Raw genomic sequence first — 19,063 nt, forward strand, 5'->3', positions numbered from 1 at the left:
CCTGAGCCTGGGGTGGAAGCTGGATGCAGAATGGGGGAGCTCCTAACGCAGCGGCATCCAGGAGCTCGGCGACGCGCTCCAGCAGCACATCGTGGCCGCTTTCTTGCAGTCTGCACCGTAGCAGTTCTCGCGCAACCGTGAGCGCGACCTTCATGTTCGCCTGCTCCCGTCTGGTGTGCGGTGCCATGGGCGCAGCATGGCTTGAGGCCCTCGCTGCCGACCGTACCTGCTGCAGAGTGAGGGCAGGCGACGCTTGACCGCGTCGCCCGCGCCCCGCAATGCCCTGCGGGGCGCAGGCTGCCTGAGGTGTGGGGTTGAGGTCACCTTGGGCAGGCGGCACGACATGGGCAGGCCATGCCGCCCAGCGGTCGGAGTTGGCCGTCGGGTCACCGGACATGGAGGCGGTGAAGCAGCAAAACGCAGGACGGAAGAAGGAAGATTCCGGTGCACCCCTACCTGGCGCGCCAAATGTCGGATGTAGGGTTCCGGCAGACCCTTATGGTTCGAACTCTGGGGTGCGCACGAAGATCTTCCCCTACCACTCCGCGTCCGATCGCCTCACGATAACCTAAGCTAAAACGATGAACAACATGAGGGACACAAGATTTATACTGGTTCGGGCCACCGTTGTGGTGTAATACCTTACTCCTATGTGTGGTGTGGTGGATTGCCTCAGGGGCTGATGATGAACAGTACAAAGGATGAACAGCCTCGCGAGAGGTGTTCTTGAGCTGGTGCGATGACCTGCTTGGGTGAGTTTGATCGCCTCTTGGATGCCGATCAGATGCCCCCTACAGTGGTGGTTATCCCTATATATACAGAGGCCCTAGTCCTCTTCCCAAATAATGAGCGGGAAGGGCACCAACAATAGCCATTTCAAAGGGGAACATCTAGTACAAGTTATCCTGACTAAAGTTGGTCTTCGGCTGCCAAAGGCAATAGCGATGACGCCGTCTTGGGCTCCATGGCGACCTCCATCCTACCGCTCTGCTGGTCTTGGTCTTGTTGCACTGAAATGGCAACCTTTGCCTGATGCATTGGTACTCCACGCCTGTGCTTGCCCCCTTTGCACCAAAGAGGAAACAAGGACACCGCGTAGGCCGGTGCCTGCCTGGCACCCGCTTGGTCTCGATCGTCATGGCTTGCGTCATGAGCACCTCGCGAGGTACCCTGCCTTGATCTCTCTGCCTCCTCGCGAGCCTGCCTGGCAAGGCCGTTCCTGAGGAAGTCTTGTTTCATCCGCCCCATGAGGCTTGGCCCCTCGCGAGGGTCTTGAGTCTTGCGCTGATGAAGATGGGTCGTACTGGGCTAGCACTCAAGCCACACCGCAGGCCGCAGGCAAGCAAGTCTAGGGACCCCCATTCCCAGAAAGCCGACAACATCATCCATCATGATGGTTCTCTTCTCTTGAATACAACCATTAGAAGCACAAGTGCATGAACAATGTGATGCAACAATGTATATATTCATGTCACTAGGCATATGGTGCAAAGAGGTAAGACAAGCATGCTTCACCAGAAATATGTCAAAACTCCAAATATATGCGAGAATGCTATGGGGGAAATCTCATTAGTAAGACTAAAAGAATTGTTTCACTCAATACATTTCAAATCATATAGCAATAGAGCGACAACACATGGAGAGATATGACAAGAAGCAATAACAATCATGTGCATAGTGTGGCACCCCGGCTCTGAGAAACCAGAACGCCCCGTATTCCAGCCCAGAGATCGAGATGAAGTCTTCTGGAATACAGCATTGCTTGACATAGAACATATCAGCTCTTATTACAAAGGATAAATACAAAGGTCTAATGTTACAAAGAAGCTCATCAGCAAGGCGACACTACGCCTGCAATATTACACTTGCTCTATGCTAGCAGAGGAACAACTCATAGCAGCGGAAATCTTCTAGCAGCGGAACAACGACGAAGGTAGTGAACTCGACTCCGCAGGGACTCTAGCTGGGCCACGATCTAGCTCGCACAAACGGAAACCACGACAAGCAATCAAGAAATCTCGGCATCACCTGCAATCTGGCATGGCATGCCAGGTCAGTACATTGAATGTACTTGCAAGCTCACAACAACCAAAACATCAAGGCAAGACAATAACATAGCATTAAACAGGTTAATTAAATTAACAACTACCATGATGACAACAACTAATAATCACGATATGAATTACTAGAATACTGATAAGCCATCATCTCAGATCTCAAGTACCACATGAACCATCTCACACTTGGCTAACCGGCCAAGCCATATACCATCTCGATCACCTCGTGATCAAAACAAAACGATGATCACTCACAGATCACAAACGGAACATCCACATGATCACCTCGTGACCACATCAAAAACTGAATGATCCTTCTCTAGATCATCACGACATCATCATCACCATCCTGCCAAACTGCTACAGCTTGCAATATCAACATATACATCACCTATAAGTCATTCCGTCATGTGAGCGTTGATCAAATGATCTGACCTAGTGCGAACTTATGCCCATGACCGAGGACATGGCTACCGATAGATTAAAAACACACACACTCTCTGAAGAGGTAGCGAATTGTACCCACACCACGGAAGCCATGGCCACGCACTTCCATTCGGGTGGACCAACGGCGTTCCAACAAAACTGATCTACTGCCATGACACTCTCCCGGTCACTCGGACTAACTCCCCACTTGTCTAACTCATGGGTGTCCCCGTGTCTACCCCATACACCAACGGCCACCATCATGACAAAACGGTCCAAAACGGGGACAAAAGCGCTTATCATCCAACTATGGGCACACAAGGCTTATGCCCGCCTACCTGATCCGGGTAGCGCGCGCCCATAACCTTCCCTTGTTGGAGGCACCGGCGAGAGGCATGACAATAGCATCGCATTAGGGCCTTCCAATAAAAGGCAAATGTGGTTGCACTGGAAAAGCCCGGTTCGGTGGCACTTGACCAACTTAATGACGGAATTTAACCCCAAAAATATAACTGTGATAACTAATACTCTGATATCAACTATCAAACTATAATCCAAGTCATAGCAATATCCAACAAATAATCCAAGCATAATATCATCATCTCAAAATACTCCAAGGGTAGCACAATACTGCTATCATGATGAATCCAAAAACAATAATCCTACTGCCCCAATAACAAGAATAAAGCTATCCAGCTAAGATCCACATGTAAACATTATTTCCGAAAATAATACTCCAAGCAACAATAACAGAACATCAACTAGCATCATGAAAATAGTCATACTAACCACTGATAATCCAAAGGCGGCATGACATCCAAAGTAATACTCAAAATATAATAACATATATCATCATGATAACAATCATAATATCAACCACTAATACTCCAATGACAACATGATACTCATCAACTGCAAGCATAACTCCTAGTAATCCAAACAATAGCATGGCAAAAGCAAGATCAAAATAATACTCCGAGAAAATGCCATGCACAGAGTCATGTAGCTAAAGCAATATTTTAAACATGTTCAAATAGATTAAACCATGTCACTGCATTACAGTGATGCAAATGGAGGGTGTGGCTTGCCTGGGGTGGAAGAAATCACCAGGAGAAAGTGCGAGAAACTCGCGAAATGAATCGCCGGAAATAGTACTGTCTCGGAGGGGGCTGAATAAGGGCAGGGGAAAATGGTCATTTTTAGAATGTCAAAACATGGTGAAAATGGTTTTGTCAGAACGGGCTCAACGAAACGAAGAAGTGAGCGTTGGATTCACCTCAAACGAAGTTACGGTTGCAAAGTTATGAGGTGTAGAAGATCAGGGGCTTTTTTGTAAAAATAATATTCACAGCCGGGTCCCTGAGTGGATAAGGCAGAAGCGTAAAATTAGAAATACGCTTTTGGTAGATGAAAACCCACACCCCAAATGCGTCGCCACTTATCTGATGTGGCAAGGCGGGGCCGGGGCTAGTCAACGCTGACGTGTGTGTCCCATGCGGGTGGGACCAGACACTTATCCACGCTGGACCGGCGGGGTCAAGGCGTGGGCGGTTGACCAGGAGGTCCCATCGTGCTCTCTCTCTCTCCTCCCTCCTTCTTCCTTCTTCTTGCCCGACGGGAGCAGGGGAGGGGCGAGGCAGTGGCGCGGCCAGCGCCGGCCATCGTGGCTCCGGCCACCTCCGACCAAGGGAGAGGCAACGGCGGGGCCAAGGCGAGGCACCGCACCCACATGGACCGGTTGGGGACGCTGAGGAGGGACTGGGAGGCGACGACCGAAGACCGGGCGGACGGCGGCTCAGGTCGATGTCGGGCACGATGCTCCAGTTGAGGGGAAGGGGCTGCGCGGTACTCGGGAGGCTAGAGGGGGTCTAGCGGGGGCTCTGGTGAGGTCAGGAGGGAGAATGGAGCTCGGGTGGCCTGGAATTTGAAATGGCCGAGGCGGCGGCCATGGTGGATGGGGGATAAGCAGAGGGGCTCTGGTGCTCAGGGAAGAGGTTGGGCGGGGTCAGAGGAGGGTGGATAGGCTGCTGGAGTGCTCGGGATGCACAGGGAGGGGCTTAAATAGCCGCGGCGAGGAGCTGTCGCGCTGGCGTCACCGTGGACGCGTGGCTGGCGCCGCGGACACGTGCGCGCGTGCTCGAGCTCGGGGGAAGGCGACAGGGGGACACGGAGAGAAGCCCACGGAGCAGAGGGATCCCACGGAGCACGGCGATGAACAGAGCCAAATGGCCACTGTTCGCCCGTGGTCACGCGGCGGCGAGCGTCGGTGAGGAAGCGGACGAAGGGGGAGAGGGGTCCAGGGGAACGGCGACGACAAGAGCTTGCTGCTAGACATGCTCACGAGCATGAAGATGATGAGAGGGGGAGGGGCCCGAGCAAGAAGCCACCCAGCTCGCGTCCATGGCATGCCAGAGAGGCGGTCACCGCGCGCACTGGTGCATACAGTGCCACAAGCCATGCCAAACGATGTCTAGGGGTTAGTCCTTCCTGGGTAGGTCTCAACTGTGGTGGTAACTTGGTTAAAACTGCTCTGGTTAAATGGTAAGCGACCTCTGAAGTTTACTGCAGTAAACTTGATCAACTAAGTGTGATCAACAGAGAGATGCTATGGGTCAAATGTTATGTCTGGGGTGTTTGGGCTAGGAAGTACTACAGTCCTGGGAGTTGGAGAAGAAATGGATCAAGATTTAATGCACTTGCTTTGCAACTGTATAATCTGGTCCAGAAACTAAATTTGGATGATGTACCCACCTGGAGAAGCAACTTGGGCTCAGATTGGGCAAAGCTTGATTATTTGGACGTATGAAGATGCTGTAAAAAGATCATACCAAATGGACAAGCCAAAATGGTACTTGCTTCACAAACATCATTTCTATCCAGAAACTTGCAATAATTTTGGTGATCAAATGGCTCATTGACATGATGCCAAATTGGGTGGAGAGATGTTTTATGGGTATAAGAATGATCTGGTAATTTATCGGGATTTTTGAAGCAATGCGAAATACACTTGCTTCACAACCTGAAAATATTGCGAGAATCAAAGATTTGGTCTTGTGCTCACATAGATGATGGGATGGGGCTGCAAGTGGGTGTAGGGGGTTAATATGAGCACATTAAGGAGTGTGAAAAAGTTCAACTCATTTGGATACTCGTAGCTAGTACTTCCTTGACAAAGCCTTCTATCTGACAGAAACTTTGAAAATTCACTGAGGAAGATTGGCTAGGCAAATAAAGTTGAACTTGTGCATGAGGCAATTATTTGGACATATAATCATGCCCAAAAAGGTTAGTAGCCACTAGGAAAAATATAAATGACACTTCCTTCACAAAGTGCCATTTAGGGCAGAATAAAAAAAGGAATATTGGGGAATTATTTTTTGAACTGGCCAAGGCAATTTTTGGGCATATTTGAGCTATATATGACCCAAAGGAATTATGAGAATTAATTGGGAATTTTTGGATGGACAGAAATATAGGTTGCTTCACAACCTAGGGTGATGTAGGGCGGAACCCTATGGGGCCGATCTTTCATGTTTGGAGTGGAACCTACGGGGGAAACACGAAGAACGGGCGGAAAACACAAGGGAAAACACGGGGAGGAACAAGAGAATCACTCAACCGACAAGTATCGATCACACAAGTGCTAGATCACTGAACACGTAAGGTAGCACAAGATTCAAAATCAACAAAGGAAAGATACAAGGGTAGCCGTTCTTCTCCGTGAGGAGGTCTTGGTTGTCTTCCCTTGAAGGGGTATTGAATCCTCTTGGGGGATCTTCTCCGAAGGGGTCGTGAGCTCCGAGGAGAAGTAACCAAGTGGATGAGCAAGGCTCTCACACAAAATATGAGCTAAACCAATGCTAACCCTAACTAGGAGGAGGTGGGGGAGTATATATAGTGCTAGCCCACGAAGGGGTAAGTGAGAGGGGGATACATGGGCCCTTGGCCCGTTCTCTGCGCACAGGCAGGTGTCAGATGTCCGGGCTGGGGCCGGATGTCCGGGGCTTCGCGACGGGCCGGATTTCCAGGCTGGGAGCCCGGATGTCCTGGCTGGCCTGGGTGCCCTGCGGTTGCTCTCTGGACAGGCGGGGTCCGGCTATCCGGGTTGGGGGCCGGATGTCCGGCGGCTCGGGAAGAGCCGGATGTCTGGGCCTCTGGCCGGATATCCAGGCTGACGGGGTTCAGCTTCGGGACGCGTTCTATGAAGGGCGCCGGATGTCCGGGCTGTGGCCGGATGTCCGGGCTTGCGCGAAGGGCCAGATGCCTGGGACCTGTAGCAGCTGGCTCTTCTTCCTTCTCCTTCCTTTGCTTCCGCGGATGCTTGGCCTTGGTCCTTGGGTTCTCCATGGTCTCCTCGGGTGTACCTGAGTATGCACAAGGTCCGCGCTTGAAGTAGCAACCATGTCTCACGTGAATGGAAAGGGGAAGCATTTAGGAACGTGTTCACCTTGTGTCCAATGGCGCATAGTCGAGGTCTCATCTTATGTATCCTTGGGGCTTGGGGAGTAGTCGGAGTGTACATGGGGATGACCGTGGGATGCTCCGCATCATCTCCCCCCCTTGGGAAAGATCCAACCTCGGATCGTGATCCTCATCACCATGGAAACGGTTGTCGAGGACGAACTTGTAGTTGGACGAAGTTGAAGGCATGGCGCAATCCAAGTATTCCAAGGTGTCGCCGGATTGGTATACATGCAAAAGGAGCAAACACAAACAACACTCGGAAATACAATGGTTAGCGCACACAAAGTGTCCATCATGTACTAATGAGTCCGTTGGGCAAGATTGTGTGTGATAAAGCGCATGAAGCTTATGAAGATGATCTAGAATGATATGCAAAACATTCATGGGAGCAAATGCAATCATTGTGCACACAAATGTGTTATGAATATGAGCAATGCAACCACGATGCAAAATGATGTCATAATGGGATGGTTTATCAAATGCATGAACATGGCAATGGATGCTCAATATGTGGATAGTATCATGCAATTGATGGTCGACAATATGATCATTATGTATGAATATGCCATCAAGGAAGATCACAACAAATTTTCTAAGGAAGTGAACAAGCTCAAATATCATGGATGACATGGGAATACAAGATGCAACAAGGCAATCATAATGTGAGCCAATCCATGCATAGGGTGCAAACTTGTGGTGAGTATGATATGTCCATCGAGCATGACATGTATGAGCACAATCAACAAATATGGAGGTGGTGGTGTACCAATGCTCGATGTCGTGGCATGAGTAGAGGTTCGAAGGTGCATGCCATAAGTCCGAGCGCTCCTCAATGTGAAGGTCCATAGAGCCAATCTCCAATGTCGCTCCTGCGTTCATGAGATGTATCATGTAGACAACAAGAAGGGAACAAGAATGAAAGAATGACCCATCCAATATGCAAACTTGAGGATGGCTCAAAGGGAAAGAGTTCACCTTATGAATGTTCCCGAAGATGTTGGAATTGCACATCATGTATGCCTTCGCATGACCAAGTTGTCGCATAACGGAATCGCCTTGTGAAACCTCCAAAATGAAAGAACATGACAAACACCCGGAAAAACAAATGAGGTTAGCGGAAATGCAAAACCTATCATTCGAGTGGTAAGATACCCAACAAGTGTATGCATCATGCTCATCATAAGAAAGTACAAGGGAGCGTGTCATAATATGGAGGCATATGATGCAAGAACAACCAAGTACAATAGGCTCAGTCAAACAAGCATGCATCACAAGTAAGGTGTCAAAGTCTCCAAGATCAATAAGCATAGTATGGTTGCACTCAATACAAGTGGATATGAAAGAGGCAACTAAAGGACACAAGAGACAATGATCAAGATATATCATGTGAGAGGCATGAGCATATATGTCATCAACCCAAGAAAGCAAGTAATAGTGGAACATGGCTGGTGCAACATAGCAAGCAATCATAGCGATCAAGTCAAGCAAGCTAGTAGTGCGAAGATGCAACATACTGTAAGGAATCATGGCAAGCATGTCATGTGTGCAAATAGTGGGCATGAATAATTCACATGTCATAGCACAAGCATGAAAGCAAGATATGAGTAAAATGTCATCAATGTATTGGCGAGAGACCATATGTAAATAGCAATGGGGCATCATGACTCTCCCAACACAACAAGCATCAATAACATGGGGCACATGATAAATATGGCAATAGCAACAAGGGTCTTCACCAAGCATGCAAATACACATAGGAATATCATAATGGTGCATCATGGGTAAATGCAAGCAAGGGTCACAATTGCATGGCAAAGTCATGTAAAGAGGCATAACATGCAAAGTGAACACGATAGTATGGGCATAAGGTGACAAGTGGTAGATAGCCCATAGCCATGTGAGAGCCAAGTAAAAGTTTGCGCATAGTCCTTGCGCGAAGGGAACGGTGGTAAGGATAGTCCACGGGATCCCAAGTCATCGTTGCTCTCAAGAGCTCGTTTTGTCAACTCTTGGGATTGAGAGGTTGACGAGTATACACGAGTACCTACACAAAACAAGGACAAAGGAAAAATTGTGTGTGCGTGGTAGATGTACACATCATCCATCATGATGCGCACATGCATGTGTCGGTTAGCACAAAATATCCAATGCTCAAATAAATGAGATGCGTGATATAGAAACATGTCATCCATCATGAGAGGTTTGTTATTATGTATCGCATAATGGAGACTCAAATTGTGTAATGCATCATGAGAAATATCTAGAGCATTGTTATTCATGGAATGCATAAGGTGCACGCAATCGCGGGAATCGTGCAAAGTATGGAATGCATCCAGATCTCCTAATATGTATGAGGAAACTATGGGGGTCTCCTCATGAACAAGAGTAGAAACATCAGGTGGAGAATATTGACAACATCCAAAACAATGCATATTTGGAACAATGTGATCATGGCATGACATGGTAGATGAATTGCGCAAATCATGTATAGGAAGCATGGCAATATCATCACAAGAGAAGCAAAAGCCAATGACCATCATCTCGTCATCTATGCCATAAGTGCAAATGTGATTGATTTTAATGGGGCATTATCGGTGTCCAAACCGGTGGATCTCGGGTAGGGGGTCCCGAACTGTGCGTCTAGGCGGATGGTAACATGAGACAAGGGACACGATGTTTTTACCCAGGTTCGGGCCCTCTTGATGGAGGTAAAAGCCTACTCCTGATTGATTAATATTGATGATATGGGTAGTACAAGAGTAGATCTACCACGAGATCGGAGTGGCTAAATCCTAGAATCTAGCCTATGGTATGATTGTTGTTCGTCCTACGGACTAAAACTCTCCGGTTTATATAGACACCGGAGAGGGCTAGGGTTACACAGAGTCGGTTACAATGGGAGTATATCTTCATATCGTATCGCCAAGCTTGCCTTCCATGCCAAGGAAAGTCCCATCCGGACACGGGACGGAGTCTTCAATCTTGTATCTTCATAGTCCGGGAGTCCGGCCAAAGGTCTTAGTCCGGCCATCCGGACACCCCCTAATCCAGGACTCCCTCAGTAGCCCCTGAACCAGGCTTCAATGACGACGAGTCCGGCGCACAAGTTGTCTTCGGCATTGCAAGGTGGGTTCCTCCTCCGAATATTTCATAGAAGATGTTGAATCACCAGGGTAGTGTCCGGCTCTGCAAAATAAGTTCCACATTCCTTCGTAGAGAGAATAATATTTTTATCAATCGGATCTACTGACGTATTCCATGGCGTGACATCATGCCACAGCCAGGCTCTTTATTCATTTTATTGTTCCACCTCAGCGCGTTTAGCGAGGCGGTTTCCTTGGCACGTCTTGTCAAAGCAGAGATCGTGTCCCCTTATTCTGGGATTCTCATCAATACGGGTGTGGGTAACCCAACCGCGCCATTAACCGCGGCGCTTGGGAGATAAGCGAGTTTTATTAGGCCGGTGGGGGGCTCGTAGTTTTGGCCGCCCATATAAGGGGATAAGAATCCGCCCTTTCCATTCACGCCCTCTTCCTCCTCTGCTTATCCGTCCCTGCGCGCTCGAGCTCCAGCGCCCACGCCCGCACTTCCCACCTCAACCTTCTCCAACCATGTCTGGAGCGGGAGGTAGATGGATGGCCTCCTCCATTATGGAGGGACAAATCAAAAACCTAAGGAAGGCCGGATACTTGTCTAACGACATCGCGCACCGGCTCCCCGATGCGGGGTAACTCATCTCCACCCCCAGGCCCCATGAGAGGGTTGGTTTTCTTCCCCATTTTCTCCGTGGACTGGGTTTTCCTCTTCACCCGTTCGTCCGGGGGCTCATGTTCTACTACGGCCTGGACTTCCACGATCTGGCCCCGAACTTCATCCTCAATATCTCAGTGTTTATCATCGTGTGCGAGGCCTTCTTCCGTATCCAGCCCCACATTGGCCTATGGCTGAAGATCTTCAGTGTCAAGCCGAAGGTCGTGCAAGGCCGACAGGCGGAATGCGGAGGCGCCATGGTGGGCAAGACAGCCAACGTCACCTGGCTCGAGGGTGCCTTCGTGGAAACCATCAAAGTGTGGCAATCTGGGTAGTTTTGTATCACCGAGCCGCGTGACCCTAAATGGGCAGCGGCCCCCGAATTTCGATCTGGCATCCCCACCCGGCTCACATCTTGGAAAGAGACGGGCCTGTCGTGGGGCAATCCCGAAGAGGTGACTGGACTCCAAACCTGCGTCCGAGACCTGGTGACCAAGAAGGTCAAGCTTGTCAACGTGGTCCAGGTCATGCTCTTCCATCGGATCCTCCCGTGTCAACGACGGGACTTCAATTTGTGGGAGTTCGACCCGGCCCGATACCAGACACTGTCCCGGCTCTTTGAAACCAAGCACGAGGACGCCTGGAAGGTGCTCTTCAAGAGTTCCGAGGTCTCCCCTCCCATCACCGAGGATCACGGATTCTGCGCCAAACGTCAAGCCTCCGAAGTAAGCTTACATTTAGTCCCTTACGGGATACCCAGAGCTCAGCTTGGCGATTCGTCGAGCGGATCTCTGAATTCGTCGAATGTGAATAGCGCTTCACTTCCGATGGCCTCCTCCCCTCTCCATACAGACGACACTGAGGTGGAGTCCCGTAGGGGACAAAACCAGGAGGAGGTGGTCCTGGAAGCGCCACAAGGCGACCTTCCGGACTCCAAGCCCAAAGGGGGTAAAGCCCCGGAGGGATCTAAGTCCGGCCCCGGGCCGGACACTACTCCAGAACCATCAGTGGTTCCAGAGCCCGACAGGCGGCGCCTTCATAAGAAGGGCAAGCCCGCAACGCCGGCGACTTCCGTCCACCCGGAGGCGCCGGACAATTTGCTGGAGGCGCTTAACGGCGCCTCCATCAACGAATAACACCGCACTATTATGAGTGCAGTGATTTAGAAGGTTCAGTCCGCTAAGAGCGGGCTGACGGAAGCCTGCACAAGCCTATTAACGGGCTTTGAGGTATGTGTTCAAAAACATATATAAAAAATGTTACCGCATATACAGTAGCCCCTGATGCTCAGTTCGGTGTTTGGAAAGAAAAGCCGAACTGAGGATCTCAAAAGATATACGCAGGAGTCTAATAGAAATATGTCAATATGGGAATGCAGGCTGCGCTGCTGACCTCTGCCGCACTGACTGTGGAGGTCAATGCCTTGAAGGAAAGCCTCGAGCGGTCTGAGAGCGAGCTTGGTCGTGCCAAGAAGCAGCTCGAGGATAAAGAGGGTACATAGTACCTCCTATAAATGTATATAGAAATACTTGGTTGCATAAGAATAACAGGACCAACGTTAATGTTGCAGGAGCCACGACCGAGGTGGCGACCCTGAAAGAGGTGGTTTCGAAGGTCGAAAAGAGTGCGGCCTTGGAGCGCACCGAGCGAGAGAAGCAGGAGGCGCGGGTGGCGGAGGTGTGGCAAGAGCTCCAGGCTCTCATGGAAAAACACGAGAGTTTGGAGCATGACTCGAAGACTGGAGAGTCCAAGCTTGCCTTGGCTCTTGAGAGTGCCAACAACGCTAAGGCCGAAGCCCAGAAGGCCCTTCAGGAGATCGAGGCGATGAAGAAGATAGCGGCGGGTAAGGCATTCTTTATGCAAAGCAAAAATATAAAAGTTAATTATCTGCTACTTACCCGAATCCAGAGCTCTCCAGGAGCGTTCGCCGATCTGCCCTGTAGTGTGTCTGATGCCGCCGCATACTACCGATCCGAAGAGGGGAGCTCGACGGAAAAAGTGTTCTGGTCTCAGTATGCTGAGGCCGAACATCCGGTGCCCCTGAGCGACCAGCTGAAGCAGCTAGTTGAGCTCCACAAGGTGGCCGAACAGGCCATGAAGGGCCTCATAGCTCGGCTATGGCCTAGAGAAGTCATTCGGTCTGGTGCGGCGGCTGGTGGACGCGTGTCCATATATTGAGGTCGTCAAGCGCTCCGTTTGTATTGAAGGTGCCCATCGGGCCCTTGCCCGTGCTAAGGTGCACTGGGGCAAGCTAGACGCGGAGAAGCTGTTGACGGACGCGCCACCGTCGGGCAAGGAGTATCGTACGCCCGAGATGTATTATAATGGCGTTCTGAAGGGTGCCCGCCGCATAGCGGATGAGTGCTCCAAAGATGTAATTTTTTAGTAAACTCGCATGTGTTATCCTGTACGCTGAAGCTTTGTTCATATGCGTTAAGCAACGCTTGTTAATTTAAAATATTACCTTCTGTGCGGCCATTTATCAAATCTGAGAGATGCAAGTCGTCGGCTTCAACCCCCATGCCACGCGTGCTGGGGTGTTCGGGATAAACCTGAGCGCTCTTGTTCCCACTCTTGGGTCCATCTAGTGAGGCGTTCAGCACTACGAACCAGGCCGTCGGACTTATAATGCTTTGTCACTCTCACTTAGCCATAGAATTCTATAATTTTAAATTTCGCCGAAGACCCTAGTATTCGGAAGACCGAGTTCGGGGCGCTATCCACGCCTAGGCCGGATAAGTCCGGTTCCTCGCTTGAAGCGGCATATGTCTTTAAGGACTCGAAGACACCTCGCGAACAGCGACCGGTCTCTCGCACTATCATGACAGTCAGTTTTAGCTTTCTCTACTGAGGTGTTAACCCAGCTCAACTGGGGCACAATCGCAGTAGTTCTCCCAGTGCTACCTTAGCTAACAATGCGTAATGTAAGGTACCAAAACATGGGAGCCGGGCAAACCCAACTATTGACCAAAGACATGATTCGGAGCCGATGCATATAGTGCTATAAGTTCGGGGTGCCGCACTTGTTAGAGTGTTCGGTCTTCTCACACCATGTTATGGGGTGTTGTAAGCCCCTGGTGTATTATCCGTACCAAAGTGTACGGTTGCATAGTGTCATGACTGAACATATTTGCATATAAAAATAGATAAGTACAATAATAGGTAATAGCTATATATTGTTCATTAAAAAAGGGCTGCTGCGAAAGCAGAACGATACAAAAAGTGCAGTAAGCAAGAGATGGGAGTATTTGACATATTCCCCTCCAGGGGCAAGCTGCAGGATTGTAAGAGAAACAGGTATTAAACTCGTTATAGAGACCACCTGGACTTTTGACGTGGCTTGCTTCCTCCCTGGCTATTGCATGATGTTTCGGCGAGAGTATTGCCGGACAGGCCTTCCGAATAGTTGGGTCCTGAAAGTGTGTGAAAAGGAGAACGGCGAAATAGGGAGCCCCTTAGTGCGGTTGAGCCGCATTCTGGGCGTGCCGTTGTTGTGCCCCTCCCCTTATGCCCATGGTATCTCTAAGGCGTAATTATGTACGCATGGTACCAGTATCGCCGTTTGACGGGGGCCGGGGTTGGGGCCGCACTACTATGCTTGCTCGGAACGTGCCAGCCGGATTTGTTGTAGGTTACTTCGGGCTCGCTTGACGTTGTCCGGACATTTGGCACCTGGATTGGAGAACTGCCTTGAGAGGCTACTCTGTACTTCCGCTGCTAGGGCCGCCGTGTGCTCCTCCATTCGGAGAGAGCGTTCGGTGTTTCCATTTACCGTGATAACTCCGCGAGGTCCTGGCATCTTGAGCTTGAGATATGCGTAGTGCGGCACTGCATTGAATTTGGCAAATGCGGTTCGCCCGAGCAGGGCGTGATAGCCGTTGCGGAATGGGACTATGTCGAAGATTAACTCCTCGCTCCGGAAGTTATCCGGGGATCCAAAAACCACCTCGAGTGTGACCAAGCCTGTACAGCTGGCTTCTACCCCTGGTATGACACCTTTGAAGGTTGTCTTTGTGGGTTTAATCCTTGAAGGATCGATGCCCATTTTTCGCACTGTGTCCTGGTAAAGCGGGTTCAGGCTACTGCCGCCATCCATTAGGACTCTGGTAAGGTGGAATCCGTCGATAATTGGGTCTAGGACCAGTGCGGCGAATCCGCCGTGACGGATGCTGGTGGGATGGTCATGTCGATCAAAGGTGATCGGGCAGGAGGACCATGGGTTGAACTTTGGGGCGACTGGCTCCAGCGCATAGACTTCCTTGAGAGCACGCTTCCGCTCCCTTTTGGGGATGTGGGTTGCGTATATCACATTCACCGTCCGAACTTGTGGGGGAAATCCCTTCTGTCCTTTGTTGTTCGGCCGCCGGGGCCCCTCCTCGTCATCGCTATGTAGCCCCTTGTCTCTCGTCTCGGCACTTAACTTGCCTGCCTGCTTGAACACCCAACAATCCCTGTTGGTGTGATTGGCTGGTTGTTCGGGTGTGCCGTGTATCGGGCACGAGCGATCGAGCATCCGGTCTAAGCTTGATGGGCCCTGAGGGTTTCTTTTGAATGGATTCTTCCACTGACCCGGTTTAGAGCCTATGAATCCGGCATTGACTGCCGTATCTTCAGTATTGTCACCGTTAATGCGGCGTTTATGCTTGTTGGGACGTGACCTGCCGTTGTTATCCTTGGTATCCGAATTGCCGAGGCTCTTGGTTATGTTGTTGCTATGAGCTAGCCAGCTGTCTTCTCCCGCGCAGAAGCGGGTCATGAGTGTCATGAGGGCTGCCATAGACTTCGGCTTTTCCTGTCCTGGGTGCCGGGCAAGCCATTCGTCTCGGATGTTGTGCCTGAAGGCTGCGAGGGCCTCGGCGTCCGGAAAATCGACTATTTGATTTTTCTTGGTTAGGAACCGTGTCCAAAATTGTCTGGCCGATTCCTCTGGCTGCTGGATTATGTGTCTTAGGTCATCAGCGTCTGGTGGTCGCACATACGTGCCCTGGAAGTTGTCAAGGAATGTGGATTCCAGGTCCTCCCAACAACTAATTGACTCTGCTGGCAGGCTAATAAGCCAATGTCGAGCTGGTCCTTTAAGCTTGAGCGGGAGGTATTTGATGGTGTGTATATCATCACCACGGGCCATGTGGATATGAAGGAGATAATCCTCGATCCATACCGCAGGATCTGTTGTGCCATCGTATGATTCGATGTTTATGGGTTTGAAGCCCTTGGGGATTTGATGATCCATTACTTCGTCTGTGAAGCATAGTGGGTGTGCGGTGCCCCTGTACTGGGCTATATCGCGACGCAGCTCGGACGAGCTTGGTCTGTTGTATTCGGCCGGGCCATACTTATTATGTCTGGCATGACGGCTAGCGTAACGTGAAGCGGGGCGCCCATGCGATCCATAGATCGATCTTGTTTTCCTTGCCTTATTCTCCAAGATGTCTCGCAGGTCTGTTGCGTCTCCCCGTACTCTAGTATGTTTTGAGCGGTGTCGGGGGCGGCCTGGGTTGAGGGCTTGAAGGCCTCTCTATCGCGGCCACAGGGTGGCCGATCGGGCGCATCGTACGCTGGTGATGTAGGTTTAGTTGCTTCCTCCTCGAGTTGGGGTAGCAGCCTGTGCTTCGGGTAGCTCTTGGATGGGCGTTCTAGTTTATACTCTTCGGCCGCCAGGACTTCGGTCCATCTGTCGGCTAGCAAGTCTTGGTCAGCTGTAAGTTGCTGCTGTTTCTTCTTGAGGCTGCTTGCCGTGGCTACGAGTCTGTGTTTGAAACGCTCTTGTTCGACGGGATCCTCTGGCACGACGAATTCGTCGTCGTCGAGGCTTGCCTCGTCTTCGGAGGGAGGCATGTAATTGTCGTCCTCGTCTTCTTTGTCGGCCGCTCTCTCATGAGGGCTGGCTCCTTCGTCCTCCTGCACTGAATCCTGCTGGAGGGGGTTGTCCTCGGCACTTTCCGACGTATTGTTATCTCCGGTGCCGGAATCTCCGTTTTTTCTTTGGCGGGACTTAGAGCAGCGCCGCTGACGTCGGCGCTTGGGTTGCTTCTTGGAGGGATCATCCTCCGTTTTCTCCTCCCCATCCCCCGCTTTAGGGGTGTCCACCATGTATCTGTCATATGACAAGGTGGCTTTCCAGTTCCCTATAGGCACTGGTTCTTGATCGTCTCCTTCATCGGCGTCCATGCCGGGATGTCTTCGGAGTCAAAGTCGAGCATGTCGGTTAAATCGTCGACAGTGGCTACGAAGTGGGTGGTGGGTGGGCTACGAATTTCTTCGTCGTCCGCATCCCAACCGTGTTGGCCGTAGTCCGGCCAGGGCTCTCCTGACAAAGAGAGAGACTTGAAAGGTGAGTGCTGAAAGACATCCGCAGCGGTGAACTCCATGACCGGAGCCCAATCGGGCTTAATCGGAAGAGGTGCAGGATTTACGGAGTCCGGTTCGGAGTCCGGCACCTTGGAGTCACGGGCCTTGCAAGGGACTAGGCTGGTATCCGACTCTATCGCTGTAGAGGTTGCAGTTTCCGGGGCGGCGTCCAACCGTCCGTCCCCGACTGGCGTAGTGGGCTCCGAGCTAATGGTCGGAGCGGACACCTGAGCGACGCTCTGGGCGTTGTCCGATGACAGGGCTAAATCATGCCCATCGTGACAGTGTGGCGCGCCCGGTCGTGGCTCGAATCCGTCGAAGATCAAGTCCCCGTGGATATCGGCCGTGTAGTTTAAGCTTCCAAACCTGACCTGATGGCCACGGTCGTAGCTTTCGATCTGCTCCAGATAGCCGAACGAGTCAGCCCGCAGTGCGAAGCCGCCGAATACGAAGATCTGTCCGGGGAGAAAAGTCTCATCCCGGACCACGTCGCGATTGATGAGCGAAGAAGCCATCGGGCCTAAAGGCGACGACATAGAGGAACTCTCAATGAAAGCACCAATGTCGGTGTCAAAACCGGCGGATCTCGGGTAGGGGGTCCCGAACTGTGCGTCTAGGCGGATGGTAACAGGAGACAAGGGACACGATGTTTTTACCCAGGTTCGGGCCCTCTCGATGGAGGTAAAACACTACTCCTGCTTGATTAATATTGATGATATGGGTAGTACAAGAGTAGATCTACCACGAGATCGGAGTGGCTAAATCCTAGAATCTAGCCTATGGTATGATTGTTGTTCGTCCTACGGACTAAAACTCTCCGGTTTATATAGACACCGAAGAGGTCTAGGGTTACACAGAGTCTGTTACAATGGGAGGAGATCTTCATATCGTATCGCCAAGCTTGCCTTCCACACCAAGGAAAGTCCCATCCAGACACGGGACGGAGTCTTCAATCTTGTATCTTCATAGTCCGGGAGTCCGGCCAAAGGTCTTAGTCCGGCCATCCGGACACCCCCTAATCCAGGACTCCCTCGGGCATGCATAGTTACTATGTTGAGATTGAAATGATGCAATATGGGAGATCTCACTCATAGCATATGACAAGTTCAATGGGTTGTCAAACATGATATGACCAAAAGAATTTTTGCATGATATCCTATGAAGCATAGCATCACAACTATGCAACTCAACATGCTCATCATCATATTCATCATAAATAGGTAAGTTAAGGCATGAAGAGGTCTCACTAGCATGAATCATGGCAATAGGTGTGTCAACATCATGGGAGCAATCGATGTCAAGATAGTCCACTAATGGGACAAGAGAAGCACTATCACCTATGTTACCATTGGAGCATCGCTCATGTGTTGTAGGTGAGGTGTTGAAGATCAACTCATTGTCATCTTCATCTTGATGGAACCATGTGGGGGGTGCATCATCTTCCACCATGGCCATCGTTGTCTCTATTGGAGGGAAGGACTTGTCGAGGATAGGTATGTCGTCATGTAGGAGACCTAGCACCAAAGAATAAAACACACTATGAGTAGAGCTTAAGTCGTTAGAAAGCAAAGTGTCCTCACGTGCCATGTCAACTACCTCACTCTCTAAGTGTTGTGGCTCACTCACTCCCTCAAGGATGCTCTCACTCATATGGTTGGTGGAGTCACTCAAATGGTGCTCAACCTCACATAGGATGTGTGACATGTTCTCATATGTGGGGCTAGTGGTTGTCACACTCATCCTCTCATAGGAAAGCTCTCAATGTCACATGGTGGAGTCACTCATCTCTCTCATGGGGTGGTGGCTCTCCTCACATGGCAAATGGGGCATCTCGACATATGTGGGTGTCGGAGAGATGTAGGTGCAAATGTCTCCATGCGCGGTCGTGTAGCTTGACTCAGAGTATGAGTCCAATATGGGCGCCATCTTCATGTTGTAGAAGTGGTTCGCGCTCCTCGCCGTGGTCGAAGGGGATGGCCCTTGCTCGACCGTCTTGTCACCATCTTGGTGTTGGA

The sequence above is a fragment of the Triticum aestivum genome, chromosome 4B (assembly GCF_018294505.1).
Source record: "Triticum aestivum cultivar Chinese Spring chromosome 4B, IWGSC CS RefSeq v2.1, whole genome shotgun sequence".
Classification (NCBI taxonomy): Eukaryota; Viridiplantae; Streptophyta; class Magnoliopsida; order Poales; family Poaceae; genus Triticum; species Triticum aestivum.